This window comes from Myotis yumanensis, unplaced genomic scaffold (genome assembly GCF_028538775.1).
Source record: "Myotis yumanensis isolate MYYU_CA2020_CCGP unplaced genomic scaffold, mMyoYum1.0.hap1 SCAF_7, whole genome shotgun sequence".
Classification (NCBI taxonomy): Eukaryota; Metazoa; Chordata; class Mammalia; order Chiroptera; family Vespertilionidae; genus Myotis; species Myotis yumanensis.
In genome coordinates, this window is record NW_027223758.1 from 88,933,879 (window position 1) to 88,934,573 (window position 695).

Sequence of the window (695 nt, forward strand, 5' to 3'; positions counted from 1 at the left end):
TGAGTGCTCACTATACTAAAATTGGAACAACATAAAGATTAGTATGGCCCCTATGCAAGGATGACACCTAAATTTGTGAAGTGTCCTGTATTACATTGTTAATAAAAGGAATATAGGGTTGAAATAGGGTACCCAAAGAAAGGCTCTACTCCCACCACCACTAGGGCCTAGATCAGTGATGGCGAACCTATGACACGTGTGTCAGAGGTGACACGCAAACTCATTTTTTGGGTTGATTTTTCTTTGTTAAATGGCATTTAAATATATAAAATAAATATAAAAAATATAAGTCTTGAGAACCAAGATGGTGGCATAGGTAAACATCGGAGATTGCTGCCTCGCACAACCACTTCAAAAATACAACTAAAAGATGGAACGGACATCATCCAGAACCACAGGAAGGCTGGATGAGTGGAAATTCTACAACTAGAAGGAAAGAGAAAAGCATACCGAGACTCAGAGGAGGCGCAGTGCGGAAGTAAAATACTAAGGTGCGGAGTGCATGCGGAGCGGGCTGGCGGCTGAGGGCGCGGTTGTCATTTTCAATCGGGAGTCTCAGGCTCTGAGCTCCAGTTCTGGGCGAGTCTCTAGGGACCCAGACTCATATGAGAGAAGCGGAACTGTCTGGCATCTCTCAGAACCCGAGGGCAGCTTTCTCTCCGAGGGGCTTGCAGGATTACTGGGACACTGAGAAG

General features: G+C 45.3%; 1 pseudogene; it reads left to right on the top strand.

Annotated features, from left to right (window-relative positions):
* Positions 1 to 95, top strand: LOC139014727 (U6 spliceosomal RNA; annotated as a pseudogene).
* The last annotated feature ends 600 nt before the right edge of the window (positions 96 to 695 follow it).